The 10,407-nt window shown below is 36.7% G+C and overlaps 1 long non-coding RNA gene across 1 annotated transcript; it reads left to right on the top strand.

The window, feature by feature from the left end:
• The first annotated feature begins 1,114 nt into the window (after positions 1-1,114).
• Positions 1,115-10,010, top strand: LOC127497979 (uncharacterized). Its single transcript, XR_007925733.1, has 2 exons — positions 1,115-2,015; positions 4,108-10,010. It is a non-coding gene; the product is annotated as an uncharacterized LOC127497979 (long non-coding RNA).
• Positions 10,011-10,407: the final 397 nt, after the last annotated feature.

The raw sequence follows: 10,407 nt of genomic DNA, 5'->3' as shown, positions 1-10,407 counted from the left end.
AAGAGTTTGGTTTGTGTTCGAGGATGAGTACTTTAGCTGGAATGTATACATTCCTGCCGATATATAAGTTATATATATATATATTATATATATAATATGGACAATAAAAGTTGTACATGTACATGAAAACAAAACAAAGAAAAACTTACAACTTTGTCAAAACAGAAGAAACCTTCAACTGAAAGTGACTGTGTAGTTCAGGTAGTTTTTCTCAACCCCGTCTCACGTGTCAGAGACCCTTGGCTGGCCTCACAACACTTTCGTTTGATGTCTGTGACAGCGAGATGTTTTCATTCATAGGAACAGAAGAAAAAAGCCCACAACAACTCAACAACAAATATAAACACGTTGAAGTACATCGGAGTGCAGTGCGACTATAGTTCGTGACATGCTGTCAGAAGCTTTGGTGTGAAACCATCCCTCCTCCCTCTATCCCGAGGCCGTCGGGGGAAACCTCTGCCTCCAGGACGGAAATGATCAGCTCTGACAGGCCTCACCCCGTCCCGCTCTGCTCTTATTAAAGGGCCCCACAGGTGCTCTAATCTGCTCACCTGAGTTTGAGCTTGTGTCTTGTAATGTTCAGTCAGAGGTCTGGCACTCGCTCACCCGGCGCGGTCACAGTCAATGGCGCCCGCAACTCAAAAATGACCATCCGGCAGTTAGAGAGTCGCTGACATGTGCTGTCCGTCCACTTGAGTGGTCTCAAAGTATGATGAGAGAAGAGCTGCACAAACTTTGAATGCTCTTTCATTACAAACTAATGTAGCTGATGTTTATTAAAGCAATAATTAATTTGTTACAATGATTTTACCACAGGTAAAGGGTATTCTTACAACACATGCCTAACTGTAGTAACATCACTGTAACACACTGCAATTGCTTTTCAATAAATAAGTGTTCAATAAATAGTTGTTTTTTACATTTATTAATAAAGATATACTCATAATAAATAGGAACAATTCCTCTGTCATATAATTTTATACTATTATAGTTAGTGGTTAATGCTATTAACAGTTGACATGCAGCACTGCAACTTGACACATTAATATAGAATATGGGATGCACATTTATTTGCATTGTGCAATGTGAGACCTATTCTATCATTTAGACACAAACAAGAGATACATGTTCTGAATCCAATTGATAACTACATATATTTTTGTTCATTTAACGTTCAGGATACAATATACAATCAGACAGTCTCAGAACTTTAAACTTCAAAATTACAAAACTTTATCACAGGCCCCAGTGTGAAGAAAATTAAATACATCTTGCTGATTGTTTTTTTTTTTTTTTTTTTTTTAGATTGTTATTTTTCTAAACTGTTTTAATAGCAAAAATTGGATAAAATTGTCATACGTTGTTTCCTCACTGTGAATAATCAAGCAGTATATTGCATGAGCTTCTTGTGCTTGAAGTCCAACTGAAATTTCCAAGCAGCTTGTTATTCCAGCTCTGAGAGAAAGAGGTCACTGTTGATTTACTTTAGAGTGTTAATGCTGCGTCTTCAACGCATTATGTCCTTCACCACTCACAACTTACCTAATTCTACTCATAGTTTTAAAGAATTTGCATCTTTAATGTTGTTAAAAGCAGGAAGATGCATCATATGTGCCTGTATCCTGAATCCAAACATCTGTCTGAAGCCCTGCTGAACTGTTTGTGTGTGTGCGTGTTTGGGGAAGGGGTGGTTCTGCCTTTTTCAAGTGTGATGTACAATATGGCCAGTGTTGTCAGAGTGTTGTTGGGATGTTCTTTTGGGTCGCCCACCCAAGCCCACCTAACACTTATCTGCCATTGGAGTTAATTATGTATTTCTGTGAATGGCGGTGCGGATGTAATGCTGCGTCTGCATGTCGGCACACCGCGGTGGCAGCCTGTCATCACAGCGTTCCCCTCAATCCCTCTTTTTTTCCCGATCCCAACACTGTGAATTTGACTGGAAACAGGAGCAGGAGGATTATGAACGGCTGTAATTAGTTGGTTCAGGACAGGAGGAATGAGGAGAACTCGAGGTGAAGTGGCACGTCATTAAGGGCTGGTGTTTCTTCTCTCACCACAAGTTTTAACTCATTTTGGCGTGTAATTACTAAAAAAAAGCTATATGAGAAATGGGAGAGTGAAGTGCTTGTGTTTCACACTCTCAGGCACACTTTCTCTTTCTTTGTTCATTTCATCATCTTTCCAAAACTCATTCACGTGCACTCATGTCATTACCACTGACTAACTAAACTAACTAAATCTAAAGCCTCAGCTTATTTCTTTGTTTTTTTTTTATAATTTAAACTCAGGTGACCATTGACTTTGTAGAGAATTTTTGTAAGTCTTCATGATATAGTTATGGCAAGTATAAATCATGGTCAGTGATGGATAGAACCAATTCTGCTTTAAAAATCTGACGGCTAATGAGCAGCTTTGTTTTTGATGTGCAGCACACAGAATTTTTTTTTTTTTTTTTTTAGTTTTTTTCCCTGGCACTTTTATAATGAATTTTAAATCACGTGCAATATATAGGAGTGGGTTCAGAGTGATTGGGACACTTTTTGCCATTGAGATGACTTAGAAAAAGTGTCCTAATCAACCTGAATTCACCCTAGTCTATTATTATTTTTTTATGGTCTATTATCTATTATTGCATAAGCACATTGTCACTCTGTGGCATGTATTTGTACTCCAAGAAACAGAATAAGCGTATTTGTAGTGGATTCAGTGTATAGAGGCTAGACACACAGAGAACTAAAATCATAAATTAGAATACTCTTAATAAATTCTGTCCTCCAGATTAATTTCTGTAACATCTATCTTTTGAGACAAGAGTTATAATGAACTCAAAGGTTGAACTCTATTCTCATATTGTTCATATCAGGTATAAAAATACTTTTTTTACATGTTAGGTAGAGGCAAGTCACAATTTTATTTACACATGTGTTGTAGTTTGTAGTTATATAGTTTATAAAGTGCAAGTATTGTTGTCCAAAACAATTATTTCATTTGTTACACTACCATTTGAAGTTGAAGATTTTTTTTTCTTAATATTTTTATTTAGCAAGGACGAATTAAATTGATCAAAAGTGTAAAGAAATTTACTATGTTACAAAAGATTTCTATGCCGAAAATTCAGCTTTGCATCAGAGGAATAAATTGCATTTTAAAATATATTTTAATAGAAAACAGTTATTTTAAATTGTAATAATACTTCACAATATTACTGTTCTTACTGTATTTTTAATCAAATAAATGTAGCCTTGGTGAGCAGAAGAGACTTCTTTCAAACATGTTAAAATTTTACAGACCCCAAATTTTTTTGATTAATTGATCGTTTAAGTTTTTGCTGTTTCATGAATTTTGTTTCATAAATGTGACCCTGGACCACAAAACCAGTCATAAGGGTAATTTTTTTTTTAGATTGAGAATTGAGAATTGTGATTAAATAAGCTTTTCATTGATGTATGGTTTGTTAGGATAGGACAATATTTGGCCAAGATACAACTATTTGAAAATCTGGAATCTGAGGGTGGAAAAAAATCTAAATACTGAGAAAATCACCTTTAAAGTTGTCCAAATGAAGTACTTATCAATGCATATCCACTCACAAAAATATTTTTTTTTAATATATTTACAGTAGAAAATTTACAAAATATCTTCATGGAATATTATCTTTACTTAATATCCTAATGATTTTTGGCATAAAAGAAAAATCGATAATTTGAACCCATACTATATATTGTTGGCTATTGCTACAAATATATCCGTGCTACTTATGACTGGTTTTGTCCAGGGTCACAAATGTATACTGTTTAAATTTTTCTGAAAAGCTGATAATAAGCTGTTCCCATTGTGACTACTTACCCCATATAGTGTGCTATTGGTAAACAATCAATGTGTGTACATTGAAATATTCACTAGTAAAATGAGAGACAACTGGCCCTGACATCATCGACAGATTAAAGTCTGAATCACACAATGAAAAGTCCCTCTTTTGTCTTATTTTTGTCTCTCTTTTTTGTGGCTAATATTATATATTGGATATTCACAGGATATCGTTTAAATGTCAAACTGATTTAAAGGCTCTGCAGTAATATTTTGTGTCTATATGTCTTTTAGCAGAAGTGAATGTGTGCCCCAGACTTGAAGTGCTGCCAGCACAGCAGGACACCGCACAGCCACAGACAGGAAGAACAAATTTGAATTGGGTGTGAACGGCCAAATCTGATAAGTCAATACAAACGTTATTTTGGTTTTCAGAATCAGCAAATAGATTGACAGACTCACAGTGTTTTCTGTCTATTATCTGGAGCATTCAAACACAATCTAGGATAAATAGACTCTGGATTACTTTAGAGCCTACAGTCACTTTCAAGCTCTTGTTTGTCAGTTTGTACCTCAGGACAGGGTGCACTATTATCCTCTATAAATCACAAATGTCATCTTGCTAGTATCAAAGATTTTTCAGAAGACAACCAAACAGATCCTTGAAGATCAGGAAAAAAAATCTTCATTTAAGAATTCAGCGACTAGTGCTAACTGAGGGACAAGCATCATTTTTATTTTATAGATGAAATTCTCCATAGAGCTGGTGATCCAGCCAGATGTCTAGTGATGCGTGTCCCGATTCCAGCGGTTCCACATGGAAGTTTCTGGGAAAAGGCCCATCGGCTCGATTTAATTGCTGTTGGTGACACAACAAAGAGCCCGTCTAATGACTACAAACATTCATGTGCCCAATGCCGCCGGATTATAATTGAACGGGGAAAAAGATCAATATCATTCAATGAAAACTAATTGTGTCGGAGAGAGGAATGTTAGTTTACACGTTACATCTGTGTGCCACAGTGCTGGCCGGCTCCATGTCTTCAGCTCCATTTTTTAGTGAAACTGAGCGTGACAAAATGGATGCATAAAACACACTCCTCTTCTATTATTTAAGAATGGAAACAGCGTGGAACAATGAGAACGACGGTGGGGCTGTGGAGCGTACGGAGGAAGCCAACAGAGATAGAAAATAGAAGTTGGAGTCTGAAATCATCAGCGTTTCCTTTCACTGGTTTGTTCCAGCATGACTGCAGAAAATATTATATGTGTACTGGAACTGATCGATCATTGTTTGCATTTTCAACATTTCCTTGGTTATAGGGTTGATTCCTACATTTATTTTTCTGGTCATTTGGTCATGTTTATTGACTGTGGAATTGGAGAGAACCTGGATGCAAACTCATCAGGGTTTCGAGAAAAAAAAAAATTAAATATTGATTTTAGCATGATGATATAGGGGAAAACCTATTCAAAACTATATATACAGTAGCTTTTTAATTTCACTTGTTTCAGGCCACTTTCAAACTTTATTATGGAACCTATAGTCAATATACATGACTACTACTAATAATATAATATATTTATTCATTTTATCTCATTTCTTTGCTTTCAAATGTTAAACCATAAGGCTTTTATTTTGAAAACCACAGGGAGACAATAAAGTCGCCATGAAACAGTTTTTTTCCCCCTATAGGTTGTTTGCAATCACATGGTTCTGGTGACGCACGAAATTGATGTAGAGGGCAAGCAGTGAAAATTAGAATGGAAGAGATGGAGAAAAGTCCATACTATGCTGGTTTAGAAAGGTATAAACAGAAAATTACAACATATTTTGGACGTAAACCTTATGAAGAGGAGTGATTTTTCTATTGAATTGAAAGACTTGACTGCCATCGAGGAGGTAGATATAGAGAATGTGAAGCTGCCATCACACCATGTTCAGTTCTAGTCTGGTTTGTTTATATCGCGCTGTCTTTCTGATAGTGAAGTTAGGGCAGTATTTTGTCATGATTGTGAAACATTTTTGCCATTGTAGGTCATTTACGCAGAATGGAGAATTACAACAGGGGCTCACATCATCGTTCAGGGAAAAAACTGGACGGTGTAATACAATTTTCGCCTTTTCTACGTCTAAAAACACACTAAGGGAAGCAGGTTGAGGAGGTGACGGGGAGACGCCGTATAGCAAATCTAATAATGTAACTGATTGAACCCACTCCCTATCACTCAATAAAATAATCACAAAGCTGAGTGTTTTGAAAGTGTTGTATGTTGTTTGGTTTAAAAATTAACATTACATTTGCGAGTATGACTCTTACTCAGCTTGTGAATGAGCATAAAGCTCTGGATACACTGCACGATTTTAGCAATCCTATAAGATCGTTACTTTATCACACTGTGCGACATGGATCTACTAAACTTGGGTACGACATGCATGTAGACTATACGATGATGACACCTATTGACTCGTAGGCTACGATGCAAGTTTTTATAAAAGAATAAAACGTCATCAGCATGCGCTACTGGTAAACAAAACACTATGTTCAATCAAACTTTGGCAGTTGTAGTTTTTATGTGTGCTGAAAATAAAAAGGAAGCGGCGAAAGAAGAAGGGAAAAGAGCTTGAGGTAAGCAGTTTTAAGTTTTAGCGCCATGTCGCTTTGATTTCATGTCTCATCTTTATTGGCTGGTCAGTAGACGTAGGTCGTAGCAGCAAACACACTGTGCGTTGATCAAGCTGAATTTCTGACACTGTCAGAAAGCTATCTTTGGTCGCAAGACCGGGAAAACGGCCGTCTTTGAACCTCTCTCATTGTACGACATAGGACCACAGATTAAGAGCCACGATCACAGAAATCGCCACGATTGTTTCACGATGGAAATCTTACGTCTGGGACAGCCAAAAATTGTGCAGTGTATCCCGGGCTTTACTTGCACGCAGCCACTTCAAAACTGTTCATAAGCTTCTACGGGTTTGATTTTGGTTGCTATGTAATCTGTCCACTGAATGCCCCTCTGATTCTCCTCCGTGGTGAATATTTACAAAGAAAACATTAAAACTACAGTTAACACTGCTATTGGTTGATCTCATGTGAGTGACAGGTTGTCCCTCCCTTGCGCCAGTAAACACCATCAGAAGAGATGTCGCACGAGATTTATAAACAATTCTCATTAAAGTTACAAGAGACCCAAACTTAGAGCAAATACAGAGGTTGAGTTTGTGTGGAGCAGAATATTGGAAATCATGGAAAGAAAAGGGACACGACACAGGATGTTCTCTAAACGTTCTGAAACAAGTAGAAACATAATAAATAAATAAATAAAACAGACGAGCATCCAACTAAAATGTTTCAGAAAAAAAAAGTTTTACAATTTACAAATATCATTTTTGTGCTAATGTTTTGAGAACATTATTAAAGACCAAATAACTTTGAACGAATGTTCTAGCAATGTTACTAGAAGAATGTTTGTTCATAACTTTGAGAGAACCTTGCCAAAATGTTAGCCAAAGTTCTGAGAATGTTAGCTGTGTTATGGTTAGTCCTGAACCAGGAACATGTTCTACTTCATAAAATCACGTTGTACTCAACACCAGTGAAATTAACCAATGGTTAGACCACACCTCCAACACATTCATTACCATAAACAATAATAAACATTCTTACCATAATCAGTATCAGTTTATGAACTGATTTATTCATTTAAAACATGAATTGAGAGGCAACAATGCTGTTTTATGTGCTGTGTGTTAAAAATGCCCTGCACACCTTGAATGACACATTTGACTCAGTTTGTTTGTTTGTTTGATTATATGTTCAAACGTACAGACTGCACAAGTTAAGCTCACTAATCTGATTTGTAAAAGCATCTGTGGCTTTTTGAGGGACAAGCTGCCAGAGCATCACACAAACAATGAGAGGAACAGGGCTCTCTCTGCAATATTTGATTCTGACTGGTCTGTTGCTGCAGTTTGGGGCGAATGTTTTTTGTATAATGATGCTAAAATAAATAAATGACATTCTCTCAATAAAATATAAGCAGGATCATGCACAGCCAGTGGATCATTAATCTATAATCTATAAGGAAACAAATTTGCAGAAAGAAATTAATTTGTCTTCAATACTTTAAGCATAAATGCTCTGAAGGCACACTGCACATGACAGAGCTGAGACCATTCGCTAAATTATTTTGCCCTAAGAGAGTTATTAAATGATTTGTTTGCTTCTCTCACTGTTCTGTGTGGTGATAATTTTCATATGTGAATGTACTGTATTCTGGCGTGAGAGGTGTGCTGTTACTTTTCTAAGTGATAAATGTTGCAGCTAAAAAAAATAAATAAAAAATCCTATAGACTTACATTGAAGGAGTACATTATGTAGATGTCACAGATTCAACCAGCATGCCATCAGCACCAGGTCCTTCAGATCCACCCACTTGTTCACAATCACCAGAATACTAACCTGCCACACCTGTCACTCCCTCATTAGACACCATTCATAAGCACACAGCTCACACTCACTCATTGTCCAGTCTCGTCAGTCTCTACATGAGAGTGAATCTATCTGACTACTCACATGTGTTTCCCTGCCTTCCTCATCCTCCTCAAGCTACTGGTTCATCAGACTGTATCTCATCTGTCTGTTCATCTTCTATCCTGCAAAGAAAAAGACTGGTCAGTTGAGTGTGACTGTTCATTGAACTGCTTGTGCTTTTCACTTACCTGTTTGACAATCCAAAAGATCGGAACCTATCTGTAAATAAAAACCTGTTCAGTTCATCTCTGTGTCTCACTTCCTGTTTTATGACAGTAAAGACCAAGGGCCTTGTTATAAGTGCATACACTAAAATCCACGCCAATGTTCATATTTATAAAAACGGTCTTTGACATGGAAAAGTGCTTAGTGCCACGTCAGGGTCTGAGCAGACGTACACACTTTTCTTTGTGGCAGAGAGTCGGAGTTCTGCAGCTATTTGGAAATCTAAACAATCCTTGCTGCTCACTATTCTCAAGTAAAGCATTTGGACGTTGACTGGTGCTCTGTTATATGTTAATGACATTAATTAGGTGTTTAATCAGTATCAAATTTAGGATGGTTTCTATGCAACGTTTTTAAATGAGGCCCCAGAAGACCACAGAGACATGAGGGTGCAGAGGTGTTTAAGTTAGTTCGTCACAGAATCCTCTCAACACAGCTCAAGATGCCGGAGTTTCTTTCAGTTCAAGCCAAGTGAATCCCCTAGTGTTTCACATTGAAACTAAAACACTAGAAACATAACACTGTATTTATTTTTATTATTATTGTGCTGAGACAACACAATGTTGGGTTTCACTTTATTTTGATGGTCCCTTCAACACATTCTGTTGTCTATAAGTAATGTTGCACCTACATGTCTAATAACTCTCATTAGAGTGCTGGTAGTGTATTAGTGATCTGGTAGGGTCAGGGTTAGAATAAGTTGACATGTAGTTGCAAGGTTACCTGGTCAACAGAATGTTCAATAGGGACCATCAAAATAAAGTGTTACCCAATATTGTTGTCACAATCACCAGTAAAACGTTCACACTGCGAGCTTTAATGCTCAATTCCGATTTTGGCTCAGATCAGATTTTTTTATTATTATTTATTTATTTTGTATAGTTGTTCACATTGTTGTTTTAAATGTGGCCCATATCAGATTTCCAGTGTGAAAAGATCATGGTTCTGAACTGACAAAATCCACTTAATTGCTTCTCAAAACTAGTCCAAAACTAGCCCAATCGCGTTCCGTGGGGTATCCCGGTAAAAATCGCATTCTGGGGGTTAAGTATTGTGTTAGTGTTGCAAAACAACCCATCGCAACAGAAAAGTAACTAAATTCTGCTGTAAAATCACAGACTTGGCAACACACACAGCACGCTGTCATACGGAAGTAAACACGGAGGGCATTAAAGTAAGCAATTATGAATTTATTTATAGTGTGATCTGCCTCTTTGCTAAGTCTTGCTTGTGTTAGAACTGCATCTCTGAGCCTTTGTATCATGATTCTCCCATGTCTTTTTGTTTTTAGATTCTTTGCCTGTTTTCTGAATTTCTCTGTTTTGCCTGTTTCCTGGATCTTATCATTGTTTGGAGTGTTTACCTGCGTGTTGACTTTTGCCTGTTTTTTGATTATGTTTGTGGATTACCCTTACAATAAATACTGCGTTTGGATCTTCAGCCTTTGAGTTTCGGAGCAGTTTATAACAATTGTTAGTTATTTGTCCCAGTTTTGTATGTAATCCCTCTGAAAACTCTCAAATGCACCATAAGCTGTCTTCTGGTGGAATTTACAGAAAATGAATCCTCATTTACACCTCACAATAAAGGTCGGAGATTACGGTTTAGGTCAAAAACGCAACCAAAAAGTTCCCAAAACTTAAGATAAGGGTGTAAAAAATGTCCCTGTAGATGATATTTATATTACACGAGTGCTATTTTTCATAAATACTGACATGATTGCAAATGTGATAAAGATTTTATACAACAGTTCAAAAAACAAGTTAATATTAAGTGACTTAAATTTTAGATACAATATTGTCTGTTGTAGATTTATTTCACCAACGAAAGTAGTTCC

Source organism: Ctenopharyngodon idella, chromosome 16 (assembly GCF_019924925.1).
Source record: "Ctenopharyngodon idella isolate HZGC_01 chromosome 16, HZGC01, whole genome shotgun sequence".
NCBI classification, from domain to species: Eukaryota; Metazoa; Chordata; class Actinopteri; order Cypriniformes; family Xenocyprididae; genus Ctenopharyngodon; species Ctenopharyngodon idella.
This window is presented reverse-complemented; position numbering and strand designations above follow the sequence as displayed.